Source organism: Phyllopteryx taeniolatus, chromosome 5 (assembly GCF_024500385.1).
Source record: "Phyllopteryx taeniolatus isolate TA_2022b chromosome 5, UOR_Ptae_1.2, whole genome shotgun sequence".
In the NCBI taxonomy this organism is placed as follows: Eukaryota; Metazoa; Chordata; class Actinopteri; order Syngnathiformes; family Syngnathidae; genus Phyllopteryx; species Phyllopteryx taeniolatus.
In genome coordinates, this window is record NC_084506.1 from 23,464,604 (window position 1) to 23,490,475 (window position 25,872).

Below are 25,872 nucleotides of genomic sequence, written 5' to 3' on the forward strand. Positions count from 1 at the left end.
ACATAGACTCTTCGATTTAGCCAGCTAACATGGCCAAAGTACACCTCTATTTTACATGCACAGTTAGCATTAGCCTTAGCCAGCTAATACGACCACAATACACTTCTGTTTTATATACAGAGTTAGCAGTAGCTTTAGACATCTAACCTGACCACAGTGCACCTCTATTTTAAATACAGTATTAGCCTTAGCCAGCTAATACAACGAAATTGCACCTTTATTTTACATACACAGTAAGCTTGTTGCTGTAGCCAGTTAGCACAACCACAATGCACATCGATTTAAATACACAGTTAGATATCCCACTTGAAGTCTAGGCAGGACACGCCCCGGTGCAATATGCTTGGCCGCTGCATCTAGGCAGGACACACCCACCTGTATCCAGGCGGGAAGGGCAGGCTACACAAATGAAACGAGATGAACATTCCAAATATGTATCACATTTGTACAAAATAAAAATAATCAGGTTTGTTAGGACCCCCTGATCCGGGCTGTTCGGTCCCTGTACGACCTGTGTCAGATTAGGTCCGCATTGCCGGGAGTAAGTCGGACTCGTTTCCGGTGAGGGTTGGACTCCGCCAAGGCTCCCCTTTGTCATCGATTCTGTTCATAACTTTTATGGACAGAATTTCAAGGTGCAGCCGGGCCATAGAGGGGATGCGGTTTGGTGGCCTCAGTATTGCATCTCTGCTTTTTGCAGATGATGTGGTTCTGTTGGCTTCATCAAGCCGTGATCTCCAACTCTCACTGGAGCGGTTCGCACCTCCAAATCTGAGACCATGGTCCTCAGTCGGAAAAGGGTGGCGTGTCCTCTCCAAGTCGGGGATGAGATCCTGCCCCAAGTGGAGTAGTTCAAGTATCTTGGGTTCTTGTTCACGAGTGACGGAAGAATGGAACGGGAGATCAACAGGCAGATCGGTGCAACGTCTGCAGTGATGCGGACTTTGTATCGCTCCGTTGTGGTAAAGAAGGACCTAAACCGAAAGGCGAATCTCAATTTACCGGTTGATCTCCGTTCCTACCCTCACCTATGGTCACGAGCTGTGGGTCGTGACCGAAAGAACAAGATCCCGGATACAAGCGGTCGAAATGAGTTTCCTGCGCAGGGTGTCCGGGCTCTCCCTTAGAGATAGGGTGAGAAGCTCGGTCATCCGGGAGGATCTCAGAGTAGAGCCGTTGCTCCTCCACATTGAGAGGAGCCAGCTGAGATGGCTGAGGCATCTGATTCGGATGCCTCCCGGACGCCTCCCCGGTGAGGCGTTCCGGGCGCATCCCACCGGGAGGAGACCCCGGGGACGATTCAGAACACGCTGGAGAGACTACGTCTCTCGGCTGGCCTTGGAACGCCTCGGGATCCCCCCGGAAGAGATGGATGAAGTGGTTGGGGAGAGGGAAGTCTGGGCGTCCCTGCTAAAGCTACTGCCCGACCTCGGATAAGCGATAGAAAATGGATGGATGGATGGAAGTTTGTTAGGGTTAGGGTGGGTTAGAGTTAATGGGAATCAAAATAACACCGCCACACACCAGTCAGATACGACCCTTCCTGCCTGGATGCAGCAGCCAGTCATATTGCAGCAGGTCGTGTCCTCCAGCCAATCATATTGCAGCGGGGGGGTGTCCTGCCTAAAGGTCTAGTGGGATTCATAAAAACGCAGCACAACCACAGCACACCTTCTTTTTTTTTTTTTTAGCAAACAGCAAACATTAAAAGAAGGACATTGTTGGAAGTGGTGTTTTTGGCATTTGTGTAAGATGTGTCTAAGAAGTTAGTACTCCAGCTTCGTATATAAATATGACAGCACAGTGTGACATTAGCATCTCTTTGATTTTCAGGAGCAGCTGACAACTTCCTGGTTTGAGTCAACCTGACGGCCCACAAACACACCTGAGACTTTGGTAAGAATTCCTGAAGCTGAGGAACGCGTTTTTTTTTTTTGATGATGCCAATCTGATGATGCCCCAAACAATGGGTATGTGGGTGAATAGATTCCTCCCAGCCTTGAATTCACACCCTGTGACAGACTGAAAGTGTAAAAAAAAAAAAGTGTTTGTGTTGGCTGGCTCACTGCGCTGCCCACAGCCTTTATGTGCCAGAGGAAATATTGACCGTCAACACTTGCACTTTGCTGGCGTTATTACTTTTTGCATTGTGCATGTGTGTGTGTGTGTTTTGTAGACAAATAATATACATTTGCTTGAATAAATAAAACACGAGCAAAAGTGTTTTAGTAAGCCGCAAAAACACCGAGGAGTCTCTGAATTAATGTTTCGTAGCTTGTGTGTGTTAGTTTGTGGCCTGCTAAATATTTGTGCTGGCGCAAAGCTACTTGTTTACATGAGCATTTAAGCGGGGCCAGGGATCTAACTCATCCTAACCCTAACCCGAACATCTTAACAACCATAACCAACCCTAACATTAATTCTAACCCCAGCTATGATTAATTCAAACTTTTAACATACCCTAAAGCAGGAGTCGGCAACCTGTAGCTGCGGAGCCGCATGTGGCTCTTTCATCATTCTGCTTTGGCTCTGTGTCTTTGGAAAATAAATAATCAGTATTTAATGTCTTTTTTTTTTTCATTTCCTTCATTTTCCAAATTTAATTTGAAATTTGAAGATTATGGTTATCTTGTAACATTAAAATAAATGTCACAGCTGTTGATGTGCGACACCTGGCACCAAGATTTATTGAGCTATTCAACCCCCGGTAGATAAACCATGGATAAATCCAAGAAAAGAAAAGTTTCTGAAGAAAACAGAACGCCTAATGCTATGTGCTACATGAACTATATTAAAAACAAACATTGCTCACGCCTCACAGATGACAGTTTAAAATCATGTGTCAAGATGAAGGTGACGTCTTACTACCCTGATGTGCCGACACTGTGCGCTGAGATTCAGGAACAAAAATCACATTAACCAAGTAAAAGAAATGTTTTAATTGGCTATTATTTTACAAATATATATTTTCCATTGTTAAGTGAAATAGTCATTTTTAAATCAAGTTGACAGCTGACTGCACACTCCACAAATAGTAAAATGATGCTGGAACACAAACGCAGACAACATTTTGGTTTCGCTGCAGGTGGATAATTTAAGTTTTTGTTTAATTTCATTAACTACGAGGGGGACTCAAATAGACATTGAGTATTTTATTCGAAAGTAAGCTTCAACCAAGTGTCTTTTTTTTGGAGTTCAGAATGTTTTGGTTTCATGCAGAAATCCAATTTTGTGTTCTCTGTAGCAGTTAATTGATTTCATAAATGCACACTATAGTTTCTTATACATGGAGATTAAAAAAAAAAAAAAAAGAAAAGACAAATGCAGTTTTATCCTCACTTTAGATGTCAAAAGGGTTTTGTGGCTAACCTTGTTTTTTTTTTTCTGTGGGAGATGGTCCAAATGGCTTTTTGAGTATTTAAGGTTGTTAACCCCTGACCTATAGGCTATAAAGGCTATAATTTGAATAATAAGTGATTACAGTCATATAATGTGTGAGTGTGACTCGTGTCACATTAGCGTGTGAACCTGAGTCCTATTACAATCCCTCTCATGCACATCTGACATCTGCATTAATGTTATTGTACTTTTTAAAGCATGCATTGTAATTTCAGCGCACACAGCATTTACAGCTTTAACTGGCTCTCAAGCCCCTGGTGGAGTGGCACACTCCAATCAAGCAGGCCCTTGCCATTCGGTGACGGTGCGGGACTTGAAAGACTGAAGCTGGTTAAAGATTCACTCAAACACACGGTGCTGGTTTTGGTGCTTTTTGGTGCTTTATAATGTTAGTCAGTTCCTGGTAGTTTTAGTGCTTGTTCTATTGGAAGTGTTTTTTTGGGTTTTATTTTTTTTTTTGTCTTGGTCCTTTCTGGTGGCTTTGTGAGTCAGTTTCTGGTACTTTTAGTCCTTGTTTTATGGTAAGTGGTTTTGGTCCTTGGCCCATTGCATGTAGTTATAGTCCTTGGTCCATTTCTGGTGAATTTGGTCCTTGGTTTGTTGCATGTGGGTTTGGTCATTAGTCCATTGCAAGTGGTTTTAGTTGATGGTTCTATGGGGTTGGTTTTGTTGCATGAAGTTGGTTTTGTGTTTCTAGCTCTTGGTAAACTATAGGGGCTTAAAGTCCATGGTTGTTTAAGAGTGATTTTGTGAGTGATATTGCAGTTCGTGTTATGGTTTTGGACCTTGCAAGTAGTACTTGGTCCTTTACAGGGGAGCTTTGTGACTTTGGTAAGTTTATGGTGGCATTAGCTCTTGTTCTATGGCAAAGTGGTTTTGGTCCATTTCAGTTTTTTTTTAAGTTACTCAGTTTCTTGTAGTTTTAGTCCTTGTTCTGTGACAGGTGGCTTTGGTCCTTCAAGTAATTTGGTGCTTTTGGTCCTTGGTCTATTGCAGATGGTTTTAGTCTTTGGTCTGTTTCTGGTGAATTTGGTCCCTAGTCCATTGCATGTGGATTTGGTCACTGGTCCATTGTAAGTGGTTGTATTCCTTAGTCCTCTTGGCCCATCTTGGCCCAAATGACGTGGCCCATCTGTCTGATTTAAAAAAAATAAAAAAATAAATTGTGGCCCCTGAGCAAAAACGTTTTCCACCCCTGGTTTACATGATACTTTCTCCCACTTGGGCCGGTAAAAACAGAGAATGAGCTTTAAAGAAGCAACATAATGACGCTCTCTCCTGCAGTAAGATGGGGCCTTGACCTCATCTCCCGAGCTCGTAAAGAAAAAAAATTTCTCTGAGCTCGCCGATTGGCAATTTGCGACTCTTGGGAAATGCTGCCGCCGCCCCCATTGAGTCGCATTAGGAACGCAAACAAACACAAACGGCATGTAGGCCTCTGTTATCACGCCAACGCTTTCCTCACGTTAATAAGCAAGTGCCGCTCCTCTTGGGACGAACAGATGGTCGTGTTTTTACAACGCCGTCAATGCACGCCACTCCTCGTTCATCAGCAGCTGTTAGCCACGCATCCTCGCACCTAATTGCTCTCGCTCGCAGTCTGGCCACAACGCAACATTATTTTTCAGTAGCAGTTATCAGGGCCTGATGGATGCTGGGTGTAGCATGGCGCTAATTGAGGAGAGTTATTTTTTCTTCAAACCAGTAGTTCATTGATAACTGTCATTGATAACTGAGCTCAATGGAAACACAATCTGTTAAATGAAAGCTAAATGGAGGGAAGTGGTGGTGGTGGTGCGCACCAAACAAGCGAACCCTGATGTGCGCCAAATGAGTAAATCCTCTTGAGCAAAAAAAAGGAACCTTGGTGCGCACCAAACAAGTTTACCCTGGTGCCCACTTGACCAGTGAACTGTGGTGTGAACCAGACAAGTGAGGCTTGGTGAGCACTAAATAAGCAATGAGTGAGCACTGGTGCACCACAAAAGGAACACCTGGTACATGCCAAACAAATAATAACTGGGGCACAGCAAACAAGTCAACCCCGGTGCGCAACAAACAAGCCAATCGGGTTTCACACCAAATGGGTGAATGTTGGTGCATCATAGTGTTGGGTGATTATGAAAATAAATAATAATCACAATTATTTTGATTGCTATTGAAATCACAATTGATAAACACGATTATTCATTGATTTCAAAACTTTGTGTTCATTCAACTACCAAAACTAAACTGTAAATATAGCTTAAAAGAATAACCAGAAAATAAATTAGTAACAAGTAAAATAATAATATATAAATACCTGCTGTTCCTGCTGTGCGCGCCTTGGCCTCTTAGGGGCAGTGCGGTGCACACATGGCGATACAAACATACACTAAGATAAAAAGAGTAGAAGAAGAAAGTCGTGATTTATCAATATAAGTCGTTTTTCTCAGATTAAGAATATATACCTGTGGCAATTGTTACATTACCTGTCTGTATGCGTTACTACACCGTTTGTATGTGAAAATTCGTTATATGAAGATAAATCCCTGCTGTAACTTCTAATGCAAATTTTTGCTACCGTCCAAAGGGTTTTCCATTGAGTGCTAGCATTAAGCTGGCGATGTTTCTAAAATAAAATGTCATGTATTTCAATATATAATGTGGGTACTTCTTTTTGTTGTGTTATTTTTACAGTAAACTCCAACTCGGGTGTCATTAAACAGCTTAAAGCACGCTCCGCGAGGGCAGAATTGCATACAGTACATCACACACTTGCTGCAAGCAACACAGGTTTATTCAGGCTGCTTTTACAATGCAGGAACCTTCATACACACACCGCGCCATGAGGCACATTAATCGTTATTCTTTGATTACAATGTTGATATATTCGTGAGAAGCGAAAATCGCAATCATGATGAAATTTCGATCGCTCGCCCAGCCCTAGTGCATACCAGGGGTTGAACTGACTCGTCGACAAGTTGACTTGTCAATGCGGCAACTTTACCATGAGGTCGATTAATCGCCAAACTGGTGTTTTGTCATTAACAACACGAACACCTCACTGAAATCAACAGGTGGTGGGTTCAAGCAGCACACTAGCAGCGATGCTTCAAGCGTGTCACAAAGTTTTTTAAAAATGACTTTATTATCAAATATAATAAATGAACGCCCCTCTAAAAAAAAAGCAGCCCTAAATCTTCACATCAGCAAATGCACCGAACGCCTACCAGTAACAGTGAAAAGACAGACAATAAACTGTAGCTTCAGCTTAGACAATGAAACAAAGACAAGTGGTGGTTGATAAATAACCTCTTTTTTTTGCTTCATCAATCATACTGTACACTATTGTTGTATACCATAGCGAGTAGCGACTCTGCAGGTGTGGTATGTGAATTGGTGTTAAGAGTCTTACAATTTCTCACTGTCTGCTAGACGGGGTGTGCACCATACAACCAAATCCAAAGTTCACTTGTTTGGCGCATACCAGGATTTACTCATTTGGTGTGTACCAGGGGAATGCTTGTTTGCTTCGCACTTGGGTTTCCCTCATCTGCTGTATCAAAAAAGGGAACACTGCTGCGCACCCACGCGAGCAAACTTTATCGGGCCAAGTAAGTAAACACAAGGTTTGTTTGTGTGTGTTTTTTTTTCCCCCAAGGAAGGATGTCCTCTACGTCCTTTTTAATCTTGAGTATACTACCTGATGTGAATCGAAACAATGTAGGAATTGAAGTCAGCCGACCGTGAACACATCGTCATCATAGCCTCTCTGTGTGTGTGTGTGTGTGTGTGTGTGTGTGTGTGATTAACATACATATTTGCTCTCGCTGCATTGGCTGACAAAAAACAAAACAAAACAAAAAACACATACAACACGTGTTTGTGGACGTACAGTACAATGAACCTTTACTAATGCTCGAATAAGAAAGATTTGCAAATTATGGACGGCCCCCCACAAAAAATAAACAACCTTTACAACTGCCTATATTAATAGTTTAAACCCTAAATATACTCCAAAATATTAAAATATGATTGCAAACGCATCTTACAACATTATCCTTCCAGATGATTTGATTTTAAAAAATACAATAAAAAAACTCACTCAGAAGTGCAAGGACGCTGGTGTGTATGTGGCTGTTATGCAAACAGTAAAAATTACGATTACTACTAACCTAGTAGGCATTTTATGACATGTTTTACTCAGTGATACATAGGTACAGTGTTCCCCCGCTACATCACAGTAGACTGTTGGCACCCCGATTATCGTGTGGATTTTTTTAAGCATTCCTTTTGTATGTTTTCTTTTTTCTTTTTTGACAATATACAAATAGGGGCAGAGCCTGACTGCTAATAGTGAATTACAGTTTTTATCTAACTTGTGTGCAAGGCATTTTAATTGAATCATTTATGTACACTTTTTTTGCTTTCCCATATTTAAGTGAGGTCTTAATGTTCAAACTGTAATGTTTCATTGGCTACAATAATATTCAATAATACTTATTAGGAATAAAACCTCTCCCTCGTTTTTGATCAACACTTACACATTCTACGCTACTGTATTTTAATATTAGCCATTATGCTGGTTCTCAGAGAGCTATTTTTTTTAGGTCTTACTTGGTGTAAACAGACAGTATTTTGACACAAAAATGAGTTTTTTGCCACGTTCCAGAAAATTGCGACTTGGCGAGTTTTTCCGCGAATAAAATGTGACTAGGTGAATTTGTGAATGCCAAACAGCAAGTCCACAGTACTTACTGTAATGTCTTTGCATGTGAGAAAGGAGAGCCATAGTCGCCAATGTACTTTTCAGCCGTTAAGTGAATGTCAGGAGAACAGTAAAACACACAAATGTAACCAGCACACGTACGAGCACACCCAGACCCTCACGCGCAGACTAGCCGACATCACACGCAACCCTACCAGGCCTTAAAGGCAGATATCTACTGTAACTCACCGACACTAGTATTTTCTCTACATTTTATGCTTGCAATTCCTTTTGTCAGAAAATTGTTTTAGTTATGTTCGACAAAAACATTTGTGAGCAAGTGAGTTTGCCGGGCGGGGTTCACTCTATTCATGAAACCGCTGTCTCTTTGGTCCCTAGTGTGGCATCGCTACGAAGACACTATAAATGGAGGACAGGAGGTCCTGCAGCAGCTGTTCCCGTACGTGAAAAGATAATTGTCTTCTCGCCAGGAGGAGAGGGGGAGGGGGCACCCTCGAGCAGGTACGAGGGTCCCTTCTGAGGTGTCGTAATTACTTGTGCTGATAGAGGTGAAGAGAGGACGGTGCCTGCTTCCCGGCAAAACCGCCCCCTCCTCCCCTCCTTGCGCTTGCCATATGCAGTGTTTAATGTCAGTGTAATCTGTAAAGGTTAGCGCTGTACATCTCCACAAGAAGCTGAATCAGTGCTCTGGAAACACACAGTGACATCAAGAAGCACGGCGCCCTTTCGTCCGCTTTAATACGACCACACTTTGTGTGCTTCCAAACAATAGTCACACTGCGGACTGGAAACCAACTATTCGCAGGCTACTGGTGCTTAGCAGGAATCGCTTCTTTGGTGCGCAGAAGGTTTTACTTTTTTAGCATAAGAGACGATTTGAAGAGTTCAAAAGAAAAAGCCTATTTTGTGAATTGAGTAATTTATGTTTTTAAATCTCTGGTTCCAGTTAATCCGCCTTATGCGGAATGTCTTATGACCAAACCCGGACTTCCTGTGTGCGTGCCGTTAACTACGATAACTACTGGGCTTCTTTTCATCTAATACATGCACGCAATGCACTAAAAATACCTGAGACACCTATTTTCATGCCATATGGGAATGCACACCAATTCAATGCTTTTGGACTTTGGTTCGGCAAAAACTCTCGTATATTTTGAACTGCAGGTTTCCACTTTCCCCATTATTGTGCATATTTGGCGACTTTAGCATAATCGGGTGCCCTGTGATTGGCTGGCGACCAGTTCAGGGTGTACCCCGTCTCTCGCCCGAAAATAGCTGGGATAGGCTCCAGCACGCCCGCGACCCTGGTGAGGAGAAGCGTAACGGAAGATGAATGAATGAATGAATGACCTCCCAAATAAATACTCACAATCAATTCTTGTTGTGTTAGCTGCCGCTAAGAAAACAATTTTATTAAACTGGAAAAATAAACAATCTATTAATATTAATCACTGGTTAAAGCTCATCATAGAGTATATAGCCTTAGAAAAAATATCTGCAGAATGAAAAAATCTATTACATAATTACACAGATAGCTGGTCACCCTTCTTCAAGAATCTAGATCTTTGATTATGTAATATTAATGGCTGAACAAACATGCTGTTTTTTAGATTTCCTGAAAAGTGATGGATTTGGAGATGAGAAGTTTCCGCCCAACGACAGCGATATGCAGGTTGTTCGTGGAGCCTGACTGATAGAAATTCTACTTTTGTATGCACTCTGCCCTCAAACTATCTATAGTATAAATTTTAAAAATGCATCCAAATTTAACTTAGTTACTTACTTAATCTCTTACTATTGTAGTGTTGCTCTCCCTTACCTCTCCCTTCTGCTTAGTTTGACACACAGATGCCGCCACACATCTTGACCAATTACATGCAATTTAAACAGAAAAGGGTTGAGAAAAAACAACAAATCAGCTCGCAATCAGCCACTGTGGGCACCCGTCCACTTCAAACCAGTTCGTCGAGCCATCAGTAGTGCGAAGCAAAACAGTGAATGGTGCACACCAAATAAGTGAAACTTGGTTTGCACAGGATTTACTTTTTTGGGGGCGACACACCTTTCTGGAAAGTGAACCTTTTTGGACACCAAACGCGAACTCTTGTGTGCACCTAACAAGCGAATCTTGGTGTCCATCTGGATTTGCTTGTTTGGGCTCACTTTTTTTGGAATCCCAGACAAGTGAACCCTGGTGCATACCTGAGTTAAAGTCCCTGTAATGTGAAAATATATGTCTTTTAAATTTGAAACACCACAGAGAACAGTGTTGTTAACAACCGTGGCAAATTTGAATCATTAAAAAATATCACCACGTGTATGGCTGGAATATATCCCATGTCATAAGTCCTGTCGCAGGGCTTTTCCACGTCGCGACAACGAGGCGCTCTAAAGAGGCCACTACATAACGCAGCCCCGACTGGCTGTCAAGTCGGACCTTTTCAGGTTTGTTTTCCTCCCTTTCTTGCTATTCCGCCATTCTCTGCATGATGTATGTGCACTCACAGCCAACAACAAGGTGCTCTAAAGTGGCCACGCCAGCCCGAGGCCCCGGTCCACATGTTGGCTGTCAAATCTGACCCCCTCCTTTCTCTCCATGACGTGCATGCACTCATGCCCGACAGCGGAGCGCTCTAAAGCGGCCATGCAAGCGGACTATCTGATAGGAAGATGTGTTGTTACGGTGTAGGCATAGCTAGCTAGCTAACTGTAATTGCGACAGATAGCCGCTGTTGCAAATGAAGGCGCCGAAGTTCTTGTATACCAAGGGGTGGCCGACTCATGCCCGGGCCAAATTGCGCCACTGGCCCCCGTTTTAGCCACGCCCAAAAACTCAATAAAACTGAAACAGTGAAAAAGAGTTTAATCCTATATCTCCATAATTCAGTACTACTTATTTCTCAGTCTTTGCATGTTTCCAGCAATGATTTTCAAACATATACAGTATAATGTACTTAGCAACAAACCTCTGTATTCACTTTACAGTCTTTAAACTTTTTGACACACCAAATGATTGAGCGCACCGGGATTTTTTGCATCATAAATATTTATGTTGAGCTCCACTGTTTATTCCTTTTATATTAATAGTGGTTCACTTTGTTTTACACATGCCTGACTAGTCAGAATTGCACCACAGTTCAGTCCATTTTATTATTTATAGTTAGTTTTACCCTTGAACAGATTTAATCCCATTATCTCCTCTGGGAATATTGGACAATTTGACATAGATGGTTGTCATCAAATTGTGATAATATCCCGTATGTATATAGTAATAAGGAAAATACATCAAACCGCTGACCCATTTTCATGTGAATGAGGTCACGTAGTCCATGCATATAGAAATAAGTCCTATTTGCGGTGTGAATGTATGAATGTGAACGTATGACTGTGACAGTGTTACGGATTGGAGCTATCTGATTTGCACAGGCAGGCAAAATTGCTCTAGTGACACAGTTGACATCAAAGGACACTGGACTCCGAGCGCAAGCTGGCGTGACCGTTTCGGGGGAGTGGAGGAAGGGGGGTCACAAGCTAAGCGGCGACGGACCACCGCATCCCACTGAGGTGGGGCGGCACCTGTGTGTGTGCTTGAAATCCACTGTTTACGTGCTAAAACCGTACTGCTTTGCTGTCATCTTGTGGTACCTTAGTGCCAAGGAACTATGTTGATGTGATTTGAGGAGCTTCATTTAAAACAATATATATTTTTGCTGCCATCTTGTAGCGTCTATTGGCAATTATGAAATTATTTTACTTGTTTTCGCTTTTCGCAGCAGGGCTCGGTCCCTTCAATATATTACAATTTACTGTGGGCAGTTTGCAGTTTTCTTAACCGTAGCCAGCCATGGTAGGATTAGCCCAGCAACAACAAGGAGTGTCGTCCAACTGTTGGTGTTCACTTTCCTGAAAAGATAACAGTTTGACTATTTAATATTATGTGACTATATTTTTCTGTTTATCATTTACTGCCCTCAGTTTGCAGTTGTTGTTTTTTTAACCATAACATCCCATGCTAGGATAAGCACAGTGAAAACAAGGAGTGGCGTCCAACTATTGATGTTGCACTTTCCTAAAAATAAAGCATTAAAGATGTTATTCCTCACTTTTACTGTATTTCGCAATTGTGATTTAGTAATAGTGGTTTGCTATTCTTAAATAGCAGACCATGCTTCGATAATAACAAGGATTAGCATCCAACTATTGATGTTGCACTTCACTAAAACAGCAGAAACTAAGCCATACATGCATCTATAGAAGTTGCCCTTCACTTTCCTAATATGAAACAATTTAATCTGCTATGTATTACATTTGACTATTTATTATAATTTAATGCTTGCAGTTTATTTTTAACTATAACAAGTCAAGCTAGGCGAAGCACAGTGAAAACAAAGCGTGGAGACCCAAAATCCCATCAACACGGTCATCATCATCCAACGTATGAGCTTTCCATCTTCTTCTCAAAGTCAGTGCACTCGCTCAGTGTGCATTAGCGGTGTGTTTTGATGGGTAAAATGGGACATTAAGTCGCATCATGGCATACGCGTGGAGCTGCGTGGCTCTACTCCGCCATTACAGAATTGTCCTTTGACACTTTTGTGTAATTTCCCCGCCGCAGTTTCTGAGTCGCCAAGTAGAAAATTGCTTGGCACGGGTTCATAATTACAGGCCGAGCGCGCATGCATCACCTCTGAGCCGGCGCGCGTTGCTTCCGATCAGATGCTCTGCGCGGCGGATTTCAGCACAATGCCGCTAATCACCGCCGCTTCCCCTCGGTGGTGGCCGTGCAGATCACGTGACGCCAAGTGTCAAAATGGATGCCAGTTATTATCTGTTGTGAAAACACATCCAAATCCATACATATATGAAAGATCATATTTTAATGACAATAACATAGCCATACAGCAATGACATAATAACCGATATGCAGCGAATCCCCGCATATTTGCGGTTCATCATTTGATGATTTTCCTTTGGAACCTATCCTCCATTATTCGCTGAAAATCTCACCTGCTTATACCGCTTCTGTACAGTGCACATATTGATTACCCATGTGTGATGTAATGATAGTTTGTGCTTGTGTGTTATTTACTGTAGCTTAGTATGCTAGCTAATACTATTGATGAGTCTCATGTGAAGGGGATTTGTTCGCGTTGAAAATTGTAATTACTGAATGCAGGTGTTTATGTAACATGGGTTATTGATTGTGCACATGCTAGATGCACAACTGTTGATGCTTTGCTGATTATTCTTTGTGTCGTTTTATACCACAGTAAATATATCATTATAAAATCCCTTTTTTACAATCCTGTCTGTTTTAGGAGATTTGCTTCCTGGGGGATTACTTGCAGTGGAATTACTTGCAGCTTTTCGCCATTTGCGGGGAAAAGGGACTGAGGCCTGCCACGAACAGCAAAAATCCTCGGGTTCTCTGTACAATAATCCCCACTATGTCATGGTTCACCTATCACGCCAAGTGTGTTTCAATAATATGTGTGATGTAAAAAAAAATAATAATTATTTAAAAAATGCATGATATCTTGTCACATTCAAATCTATATACAATTTTAAATAAATAAAAAATAGTGTGACAATTTTTTTTAATTGGGCACTTACTGTACTTAACGTTAAGCAGTTAGCAGCTGTTAACTTCCACCAGTAGGGAAATGGACCTTTCTTTACATCATCTTGAGAAGTTTAACATCCTGCTTTGACTGGCGGAGTAATGCCTGCCTGTCAGACTTCTACTGGAATCGCAAATCGCGCCGCTGTTCGCTCTCAAGCTGGCTGCCTATCAGTCGTGGCTAATGCTAGCTACTCCTTTGCTAACATGTTGCCTTAGAGGGAGCAGGGAGTTTGGGTACAATCTTGTGACATTACAGAAAGTGCACAAGATGACACAGCTACAGGCACGAATCGGTGAGTTTTTCAACAAATGGTTGTTTGTTAGGTAGTACAGAAAATATTGAGAGTCAGTGAGCTACAGTATATAACAATCCACACATGCTTAACTACGGAACACCAAAAGAGAGAGTTCAAACAAGTTTCAGGCAGCTGGTGGGAAATGAGAAAGCCGGCAGGGGGGCGGGGGTTGGGGGAGTATCGATGCAGAAGGCGAAATTAGAATTGATTTGTGGAGAAGTAAAGGGTGGTAGGCTGAGGGGGCTTGCGATCTGGCTCGAGCTCCTGTGAATCCCTAATCTGCCTGTCTTTGAGGAAATCTCCGTGGCAGAAGCAGCTTCTCATTACTCTCACAGACAGACGATCTGTTGCAGATATGATGCGAAACAAGCTCCAGGGCGGCGTTAAGATGCCAAGTCTCGCCAGGCCTAATGGGATTCTTGTAAACAGGCGCCTCACCGGAGGACACCCGCATTTTTACTGTTTCACAGGTGGTTGATCCACTTTAACACCGTGGAAACCATCCACATTCATGATACATTTCCTGGGTTGTCTAAAAATGTTACGACCAGTGCAAGTCCTCAGGTTGTCATAAAACAAAACAAAACAACAGGGTATTTGACGAGTAGAGAAGGAACCCTTTTAAGCTGTTGCACTCTAAGGACCTGGTTCTAGGTCTGACAGAAAAGCATTGGAATTAACTGGGAAAACCAATCTCGATCGATTTTTATGTTGCTTTTTGATAAACCACATGTTTAGTTAGTCTTTTGAAATCTGGTGCAGATTTTCTCTAACCTGTAACCCGTTACCCTAACTGACAAACCATGACACTAACCTTGACATAAAGCTCTTGACCCTAAAGCTAATGACGACGCATAACCCTAAACTATTAACCTTTAACCCTAAACACCTAACCAGCGAACCCTGACCCCTATCCTAGCACTTACCCTTACCTTAACCCCAACACAACTCCCTATTTTACAAACCATTATACTTACCTCAATCCTACCCTCATTTAACCCCAACACACGAACCTAACCACAATCCTAACTCAATAATCATAATCATAACTCTAACCCAACCAACTAACCCTAACATTCAAATCCTTACCGACAAACCATAACCACTAACCATAACGCATTCCTGCATCTTAACCTCTACACAACACCCTAACCTACAATCCAATTTACTAACACAAACCCTAACCCCTAACCAGAGGTGGGTAGTAACGCACTACATTTGCATTATATTTAGTTAAGGAAAAATAGTACTTGTCAGAGTAGTTTCAACGCATCATATTTTTTACTCATATTTGAATATTTTTCGTAAGTAAAAAGGCTACTCTTACTCTATTACATTAAGCCACATCGCAATCACTACTTCTGATTGCATTGTCTCACTGTTAGCTCACTCAAAACTTGGAAAAAGGTCCAAACAATGCATTGCGCCAGCATCAGCCAGCAGTGAGCTCACATAAGCTTACTGTACGCGGTCACCTCTTCGGTCTTTGCTCCTCTGTTTAAATGTTAGCGCTTTCCAGGAGACGGGTACCATAGACATGCTGTATGACGTGACAGGTATGTCATGCCATCTCTGCTGGGTCAGCCTATTGTGCTGTTTCATGAGTGTAAACAAAGAAAGTTCATTTATTTATTCATTTGTTTATTGTGGTTAAGTTTGCCTTATTCTATGTTAATTTGTAAATAATTTAGTATTGTTGTAGTTCAAGTGATATTGTTGGGCAATATTTGAAGTTGCACATTCCTCTTTTATATTTTTGTCTATTTGACATTCATGCTCTAATTAAAAAAAGGATGAATCATAAGTTACTCACCAGTTACTCAGTACTTGAGTCGTTTTTTTACTTATTTACTCTTACCTAATAATTAGCTGGAGGACTAGTTTTTACTTGTACTTAAGTCATATTTCTCTGAAGTAACTGTACTCTTACTTGAGTACAATTTTTTGGCTAGCCTACCCACTTCTGCCCCTAACCCACTAATCATATTCCTAACCCTAATCTGAAACCCAACCCTAACCACAACACTTGACTTCAAACCCACTAACCCGGACCTTGTAACCCTAATCCTTACCCGAACTCCAAACCCATTGACCTTATAACCCTAAATCTAACCCTCAACCCTAACCATAATGCTACACTGACCCTAACCCACTAATCCGAACCCCTTACCCTGACCTAGCCCTAACCATAAAACTAACTCCTAACCCACTAACCTTATTCGTAACCCACTTCTAACAGTACCCCTAACCAGCAAACATGTCTTCTTCTTCAGGTGCTTTGTGGTTGTCAACCACTTTGTAATTATTGCACACCACCTACAGGACAGCTGTGGAACAATAGTGGATGCAACTTCAGACTTAACATTAAAACTTATATTAGCAGCAAACAAAATAGTTGTACAATAGTCTTGGATTTGTAATGCACTTTACCGCCAGCTACAGGACTGGTGTGACTGGAGTGGTTCTTCTTTAGTCCATGCATAACGCTAGTGATAATCTTTTATGGTGCTTTGTGGCATTTTGTGCAGCCCTGGCAGAGGTCTGGTCTCCACTGAATGCTCCTGTTCGCCGATTGTGTTGTCTGCCGAATCAGATTAACAGCTCAAGCAGTCGGAGGCGATGCCAAGCCGCCCGCAACGCGCCGGGAGGTCAAGTGGCTGGCAGCCATTTTCCGAGCAATTGGCATCGCCAACCCCCACCCCGTGGCAAAAAGCGGAAGTTTGCACTTAATGACAATTCTGCATCCCAAAGGGGGGGTGCTCATGTTCGCACAGAACGTTGCAGTCGATTATCTTCGCTTTGATCCCGGCTCACAACCTCGAGCCCGTTCGCGGCGGCGCGGCGACAAACGACTTTCATCTTTAACGACACCACCAGCGCAACAAGCTGTGATCACACGCCGAGACGCACGTAACAGAATTAGCATTTGCGCTAAAGGCACCCTGCTGTCAACGATCAACCCTATAGACTCATATTGAAGGAAATAGTGTGTTTTATTCTTGTACCACTTGCCATTCTGGGATGTGAACTTATTGAAAATCACAATGTCAAGAAAAAAAAATCAATTAAATGTTGCTGGTCTGTGTGAAAGGGACCAAAGGCGTCCCACAAATTTCCCAGCTTCTCGGGTAGTATCAGAAGCGACTGTGAAGTCTCTGATGGGCCAATTTTGTTGACACTTTGTGAAAGGGGCAGCACAGTGCTGATTAAATGTGTTTTTATTGTATTGTATTGCCTACTCATTGAGTTTAGTTGAGAATCTGCTCGCATGTATCACTTTAAATGTCATTAACTCTAGGTCTCTTAATTTGTACCGAGTGTGCCAAACCGTGGCCTTAAAACCGAGGTATGTAAGGACAGTGATATTTGGTGAACCTTAACACCCCAAAAGATCAACGTAATCAACTTCATCATGGCTCTAAGAAAAAGAAACACACGAAAACTGGATTTAACTGTCACAGCTACAGCAAGGAAAATGTTGTGCATAACAAGAATCTCAACACTTGCGGTGGAAAGACAACAGCGGGAGCACCTCTGCGATGCTCCCGCTGGGTTATGAAGCTTTTCGGATGAAAGGAGAACGTCGGCAAGGCAACCAGCTCCGGCGCAGGGGGACTCGAGTTTAAGTCCCACTGTAGATACTACCTTGGTAACCATAGTGACGAGAAACCCGCACTCGTTACAGAATCAGTAAATCCAGTTTTACTTAACAATATGAAATTCGGTACGCTTGTCCATCATGAATAGCCCAAAAAAATCCTCAAGATGCTATGCCTGAAAAGACACAGGAAGTCTGCCTTTTTGATTTGGCTATTTTACACTCATTCCAATCATACTTACTCACTCATAAAATATGCCTCATGTCAAACCCTCCAAATAAAAAATAAGAGAACAAATCTAAAAATCATAATCCTGTGTGCGTGTTTGTGTGTGAAGGGTAGGTTAAATATTGTGCAATAAAATGCTGTTGTTTCGCCGCAGCGATCACAAATACTGTACATTTTTCAGTGTTTTTTTTTTTTCACATCTCGTCATAAATATTACAAATTTCCTTTAAATATCGCAATATCATTTTGAGGTCATATTGCCCACCGTTAGTAAGAGCCTCAGACATCCACAGTCTGTCTTTTAGTTTCCCCCAATTTCCTCTCTTTGTATTATTATGATACATCTACAGCGGCCAGGGCAATCAGCTTCTCCCTTGACCATCACTCCATGTTTTTTGTGGTTCAATAAAAAATAATAAACTTGTATATGTGACGCCTCAAATGTTGCTTCCCAATAACACCATTTTTCCATCTCAGCGAGTTGGTTACTGTATGTGTGCGAGGGTCAATCACCTGGTGTGCAAGTGTAAGTCGCCAACCGAACGATTGTCCAGTTAGTTCACTTGCGTTCGGCTATGTCGCTCATTAAGCGGGGGGGCCTCATTCATCACCGTCTCCACTTTTCTGTCCCTCAGGCTCCGGCTCCTCCTAGGCTAATGCATCGGTGGGAAGTAAATACAGTAGGTAAATGAGGAGGTAAACAGGGCCCATTGATCTCAATAAGTGGCCATTTTTCAGTATAGAATAGCTGTTTGGAGTCGTCATAATTTGGTGCCTCTATCTGTGATCCTGCTATTGGTCGTTTGCATAAAAAAGGAATCTCAGCATGAGCTGCAAAAAAATATCTAAATGAAAAACAGACTGTCAAGTGAGTTTTCCAAGGAGCGACCTGTCAAGAGAACAGCCCAATAGAAGCTGTATAAATTATTAGCGCGATCGCTATCGGCTCATTTCCGAGTGAAATGAATGCATGGACGTCTCATTATGGTTTATCAAACATCCAGCTGGCAGCGGTGTTCAATCAAGAGCAAGGTAATTATGCTGTTGTTTACGCACACCTTCTCCAAGGTCAAAACGACGTCTCAACCTACTCATTTATCGTCGATGAAGCAATAATCATGTGAAGACTGCAAGTTTCTCATCACTATACTGGATTTAAATTTCAACCAGTTTCACTTACGAACATTAACTTTGGAAGGCATGCCTTTCATAAGTAGTGGCAATACTTTGGCCAAGATTTTCAGAGGCTTTCCTACCATGGCCACAAATTTTCAAACACTGCTGAACCAATTGTGAGTCATCAAACTTTGCCACTAAATTCCTCACACATGCAATGATGGAAAATCAAAAGCTTCACAGTATAGCAATGCTAATCTATCTAGTATTTTGAAATTTGGTAGCAAAAGGACAAAATGGCCACTTCAAATCAAAGTGGCAGAATCTTTTGTCTTTTCAGGCATAACTTCTTGAGACTTTTATGTATGTCTACTCATGATACAAAATCCATCCATCCATTTTCCATACCGCTTATCCTCACTAGGGTCGCGGGCGTGCTGGAGCCTATCCCTTCGGGCTGGAGGCGGGGTACACCCTGAACTGGTCATCAGCCAATCACAGGGCTCATATAAACCAACAACCATTCACACTCACATTCACACCTACAGGCAATTTAAAGTCTTCAATTAACCTACCATGCAAGTTTTGGGATGTGGGAGGAAACCGGAGTGCCCGGAGAAAACCCACGCAGGCACGGGGAGAACATGCAAACTCCCCACAGGCGGGGCCGGATTTGAACCTGGGTCCTCAGAACTGTGAGGCAGATGTGCTAACCAGTGGTACACCGTGCCGCTTGATACAAAATATGCATACCAAATTTGATGTATAAGTATAACTGGCCTCGGGGATTCAATTTCAAACAATTCTGTTCAGCATACCAATGGCGAGTCATTATACTTTGCCACCGAACTGCACACACGCAATCATTAAAATTCTAACTTTTTGAAATTTACTGCCTGTCATCTGTTTGAACTCCACAGTGCAAGTACAGTATACCTAGAAATGACCGTAAAACGGCAGCACCAAACCAAAATAGCAGACATCCTGTCTTTTTGGGCATGGCTTCTTGAGACTTTTTTTTTGTGGCCATGATGACCAAATCTTATGTTGCTAAATGAAACTAACTTCGGGGCTTGATTTTGTAAAGAATTCTAGGGTGCAAGGCCCTAGAAATCACCCTAAAATGGCAGCTTCAAAACAAAAAGACAGATTTCTGTACCTTTTTGGGCACGGCTGCTTGAGACTTTTTTTTTTGGAACTACTCATGATAGACAAATTTCATGTTGCTAAGGAGCTGAATTTTTCAAACATTCTAAAGGGACAAGTTATCTCTTGAAATGACTCTAAAATGGCAGCTTCAAACTTGTGTCTTTTTGGACATGGCTTCTTGAGACTGTTTGTGGGTCTACTCATGGTAGACATGACTACTACATTTCATGTTGCTCAGTGAAAATTATTCAGGGGCTGAATTTTCAAAGGAATTCCAGGGGACAAAGATCCATAGAAAATAGCAGCTTCAAAGCAAAATGGCAGACTTCCTGTGTGTTTTCGGGCATAGCTTCTCCAGACTCTTTTTTGAGCCTATTCTTGATTGTCTTACCTACCAAATTTCATGTTGCTAAGCTAAACTCACTTCAGGAGCTGGATTTATTTATTTTTTTAAGAATTTCAGATGGCAAAAATCCCGAGAAATCACCCTAAAACAGCAGCTTCGAACCTAAATGTCAGACTTTCTTTGTCTTTTCAGGCATGGCTTCCTGTGACTTTTTTGTGGGTCTACTCATGATAGACATGGCTACCAAATTTAACGTTGCTAAAAGAATCTGACTTCAGGGGCTGGATTTTCAAAAGCATTCCAGCGGGCAAGAATCCCTAGAAATCACCTAAAATGGCAGCTTCGAACCAAAATGGCAGACTTCCTTTGTATTTTGCTTCTTGAGACTTTTTTGTGGGTCTTCCTATTATATACATGCCTACCGATACTATGCTACCAAAAATCTGATGAGATGTTATCAGCGGCGAGTCTTTGCAACGCTTTGCAAACCTTAAGCGCTCATGAGGGGATCCAAAGCGTTTTTCATTTTCATTTATGCCGAGCCAAATGAGCAAATTACTGACGCCTACTTCACAAGCCAGAAGTTTAACGGCGCAATTAAATCACAATAGCGCGCTGTCCGTCCGGCGATTAACCTTTTGCTAAACCAATAATTATTTAGTGGCTACACCACGACAAACGTTAGGTCCTGGAGGAGCCCCTAACCCGCCGTAATGGATGTCTTCTGCCTTATAAAAGCATGGAAATGTGTGCAGCCATTTTCGAATACGTTATTAATAAAAAAAAAATTTTTTTAAAAAAAAAGACTGTTGTATACTTGGGCTAGGACATTTTAAAAAACGACACCTTTAATTGTCATGGCCCCCCAACTTGTGTTGATCGGTGAAACTGAGTTTGCCATAGTAACTTTCTAATTCTATGGATTTTAATCCAACCCGAGATGAATGTAGCATAGCAAAATAATGTTCTTGTGTTCATTTCGACACAAGATTCCTATTGATTTTGAGCATCATTTAACCAAAGATGGATGTAACAAGAAAACAAATCTTGTTGATGCCCTAGCAAGAATTATGTTACTTTTAAACATTACCTAACTCTACATGGATATGGCATGACAACAAAAAATGTATTCTTCTGTCAATGGCCAAGCAAGGACTCTATTAATTTTTAACAATTCCTGAACTAAGATAGATGTGGCAAAACAAAAATGTTCCTGTAATAATGCCAGAAAAAGAATCCAATTGATTTTGAGTATTCTCCAACCCAAGATGAATTTGGCAAAACAAAAATGTTCTTGTATTAATGTATTAAAGTGTCCTTCAACCCAAAATGGAAGTGCCACAACACTGTTCTTTGTTGATGCCCAAGAAAGAATCCTTCAAATTTTAATCGTTAGGCTAGATGGATGTGACACAACAAAAAGTGCTCTTGTCAATGCCTAAGCAAGAATTCTATTGATTTTGAACATTCATCTACCCAAGATGGATGTGGGACAAAAAGAAAACATTTTGATAATCAAGCAAGAATTTTATTGATCTTGAACAGAAACTGACCCAAGATGGATGTGACACAAGAACATAATGATCTGTATTAATGCCAGAACAAGAACCTATTGATTTTGAACGTTTTTCAACCCAAGATGGATGTGGGATGCTGTTATTAAATGGCTCTCATTTTTGCTCTGGAACTCGTTTCCACAGCAACCGCGGCAACACAAACGGAACCGAGCCGTTTTTCCATCTGAGTCAATCCGTCGACTACTATCGGAGCGCAATTAGTCACTGGAATTATGTAGCAAAATGATGTCGCCCAATGATTGATGGCCGCCAGCTCGTTTGTCAGGTGACCGGTGACAACTGGCTACCAATCGCATCCCTCATGGAACTCGCGGAGAACCTTACTCGGTACATTTATCAGCGGAGACGCCATTAGCTTCTGTGCGATGGGGAATAGATTCTATCCCAAATGGAGTTGTCTGCCCTCCAGCTTTGCAAATAAAAGTAGCCTGTGAAGGGTTTGGATGGATATCACTAAGTGTTATGATTGGTGCAACAAGTAACGGCTAATGCTATTTATGAAATATGTCACAATCAAATCAGAGCTTTTAGATGGCCCAAACATAAGGTAGCGAGGAGTAATTGGTTCAGTTAGTATGTTTGTTCTATTGGTCGCCTGTCCCAAAATGAATGCACACACTGTTTCAAATGTTGCGATATAATAATTTGTTGTAAATTATTTTGCGGACCTCGAAGTTACGGCTCGCGGACCCGTTGGGATTCAGGAACCCCAGTTTGAGAACCACTCAGGTAAAGGATCTGATTAGATAATGTACTTGGTGAACCTGATATTGTGGTAATCCAAATCCACACACTCAGCCAAACTGTAGTCTTTGTCCTTTAGCACCTCCTTAGCTCTGAGCGTTGACATAAAGACGCACGCCATTTTGATCCGAGCGGGAATCCATAATGATAATAGCGGCAAATCAATAGCGCGGCACATTGCGGAGTCACTGTCACTGCGGGATATTGATATACCAGCACTCATTTCCTGTGAGACCATGCCGTTAACGACTAAAAATGTCATAACCACCTGTCAGCTGTCATCGAAAGCGGCGGGAAGGAGGAGCCGGAACACAAATTCTCACAAACCTTTCTTCATCTTCTTCAAGAATCAATGATCACAGAACTGCATTAGATGGCATATGCAAAAAAAACCTTCACAATTTACGGTTTTGTATACCTGCTTCCAATTGGGGCTTATTTGGCCCTCATAGGAATTTGTCAAAGTACGAGCAAAAATTGCCCCAAAATGAATGCTTTAAATCAAAATGGCTGACATCATTTTCAGATTTGGTCTTGGGTCCTTGAGACTTTTTCACACGTCCTGTTATGATACACATGTCCACCCAATTTCAGGTCAATCGTTGACACTGGTGTCCGGGGCAAACTTTTTTTGTACATTTTTTTTTTAACTTTGCCACTAATAAGTGAATTGGACCAAAATTGCTGCTTCTAACCAGAATGGCTGTCTTCCTGTTTAATTTACAGCATGGGTCCTTGAGACTTTTTGTGCATCCTGTTGTGCATCCTGTTATAATAGACATGCAATTTCGTGTCAATTTACGATTTCAGCCAAAATGGCTGCTTCAGACCAAAATGGTGAACTTCCTGTTCAATTTAGGGCATGGGTCCTTGAGACATTTTTGTGTGTCCTGTTACGATAGACATATCCACAAATTTTCTGTTAGTTGGTGAAACTGGTGTTAGGGGCTAATTTTAAAAGGAAAAAAAAAACTTTCCAGAGGGCACTATGGAGTGAATTCATCCAAAATGGTGGCACCAAACCAAAATGGCCAACTTTCTGTTCCATTTAGGGCATGGTTCCTTGAGACTTTTTTGTGCGTGCTGTTATCACAGACATATCAGCCTAATTTCACGTCAATCAGTGAAACTAGTGTTGGGGGGGCTCATTTTTCAAGACTTTCCAGGGAGCACTAATGAGCAAATTCAGCCAAAATGGCTGCTTCAAACCAAAATGGCCAACTTGTGGTATGAAAGACATTGTCCACCCAATTTTGCGTCGAAGGGTAAAACTGGCACCAGGGGCTGTGTTTTTCCCCCTAACTTTTTAATTCTGTTGATTGTGAACATTCTCTAACCCAAGATGGATGTGGCGAACAAAACATTTTCTTGTTGATGCCCAAGCAAGAATCCTATTGATTTTAAACATTATCTGACCCAAGATGGGTGCAGTACAACAAAACATTTTCTTGTCAGTGCCCAATTCAAGAATCCTATTGGTTATTATCATTTTCCAAGCCACGACGAATTGATAGTCTTGTCGATGCCCAAGCGTCTTATTGATTTTGAATGTTCGCCAACCCAAAATGCCAAACGTCTGCTGTCACTCCTCAACTTTCAAACTGTTTTTATCTTAAAAGAAAAACGACTTCTGTTGAGTTTTATTTTCTTTTCTTTTTTTTTATTACGATGTGACGGGCAGCAGTGGGGAATCATTTCACGCATGAGGTGGCTACCGGTCCCTGCCTTCTGGACCTGGATCACAAAGGTCCGGACCTCGACCCGCTCATTAGCATAGACTCATTTGTTTTCTATTCATTATGCATTCATGTCAAGGCACTAATGATGGCAAGGTCAAGGCGTACCAGGCGGGGGAAGAATGCCGGAATATCTCTCTCACGGTGCAGAAGTGGGGGCTTTGCGCCCTACCTTTGAGCCTTAGGGGCCGTTAGCACATCATCTAATCGGTGACATTTTGACCTGAAATCGCTCATTAAGAATCTGTTAATTGATTGTGGATTTAATGCCGTCTCCGAGCGATAGAGTCCCCCCGCTTGTCTCCGCCTTTGCCTTGCAAAGATGCCCGGCCTGAAGCGGGATTTGACACAAGTGTGTACCATTTCATGCAAAGACAGTGATCAGATAATTACATGTAGCGTGACGTACTGTATGAAATAGCTATCTGAAAGCAGGCATTGCTTTCAACACAACAGGGCAGGAGCAGGCTGTACGGTAAAACTTCACAGAGCACCTCCAAGCATTGCCGAATGCTCTTACATACGGACACTGTCCCACCTCTGTCACCACTCTCATCCTAGACTGTACATCAGGTGGCGGGAATTGATTGCTGTCCTGCCGTTAAATGTCGTTTATACAGAATAGCAAAGGTAGAATAACAGCTTTTAAAGGCAGTATAAAAGGGAATGAGACTATAGTCGTTTCACAGAAATACTGTCGCATTAGACACCATTTATCCACCTTTGCCTTTACACAAAAGACAGTAATGGTGGAATACTGCCACAACGGTTAAAATTGCTTTCAGCACAGCGGGGCAGGAGAGGTGAGTGTCGGGTGATTTAACTTCAAATCCCCGTGCCGGAATACGCAATGGATTATTACCCTTACACGCAGACGATGTCCGGCCTTTGTTACTAAAAGTGCTTTCATCTCTTCATTCAAAGTCAGGGTCATTTATACAGAAGAGCGACAATCACAAAAGGTCGAATAATGCCGGCGGGGGATGGGTCGCTATCAGATTCTGCCAATATAATAAACTTAGCAACAATATCACGGATTCAAGGTGTCACCATATTGTAATTACAGCTATAAATGATATTACCTTGAAATGTTTGGAGAAATAACTTTTCTTTCCACGGAACATGCTCCATACATAAGTAAAGGTAAAAAAAATAAACAATTTATTAGTAAGTGCTTATTTCTCCAAAAAAAAAAAAAAAATTAGTAGCTACTTTCTTCTTCGCTTTGTGCAGTAACGTCAGAGCGGAAACAAATTGATGTTAGCCATGCTAGTTAGCCATGTTATCTGGCTCAGTTGAAAGTCTATCATATTATTTTCACCAATTGTGGACACGCTAATTAGGTAGT

The 25,872-nt window shown here is 41.8% G+C and overlaps 1 protein-coding gene across 4 annotated transcripts in view; it reads left to right on the forward strand.

Annotated features, from left to right (window-relative positions):
* The window catches only part of mgat4c (mgat4 family member C), a 142,097-nt gene that overhangs the window by 90,942 nt on the left and 25,283 nt on the right, over positions 1–25,872 (forward strand). For 3 of the 4 annotated variants that reach the window (XM_061773938.1, XM_061773936.1, XM_061773937.1), the window contains exon 3: positions 1,834–1,896. The gene's annotated coding sequence lies outside the window, so the exon portion shown is untranslated. Of the gene's footprint in view, positions 1–1,692; positions 1,766–1,833; positions 1,897–25,872 lie in introns of those variants that run through there. The other variant, XM_061773939.1, reaches the window with a different exon arrangement.